This window comes from Lonchura striata, chromosome 16, assembly GCF_050655825.1.
Source record: "Lonchura striata isolate lonStrDom1 chromosome 16, ASM5065582v1, whole genome shotgun sequence".
In the NCBI taxonomy this organism is placed as follows: Eukaryota; Metazoa; Chordata; class Aves; order Passeriformes; family Estrildidae; genus Lonchura; species Lonchura striata.
In genome coordinates, this window is record NC_140718.1 from 5,067,773 (window position 1) to 5,068,034 (window position 262).

The window sequence follows — 262 nt, forward strand, 5'->3', positions numbered from 1 at the left end:
CCGCGGTGCATTGTGGGTATGGAGGCTGAACAGCCGCCATCTTTAGGGGGCAGAACTACAACCCCGCAATGGATTGTGGGTACAGAGTCCTCCACGCCGCCATCTTTAGGAGGCAGAACTACAACCCCGCGGTGCATTGTGGGTACAGAGTCCACCACTCCGCCATCTTTAGGAGGCAGAACTACAACCCCGCGGTGCATTGTGGGTACAGAGTCCACCACTCCGCCATCTTCAGGAGACAGAACTACAACCCCGCGGTGCA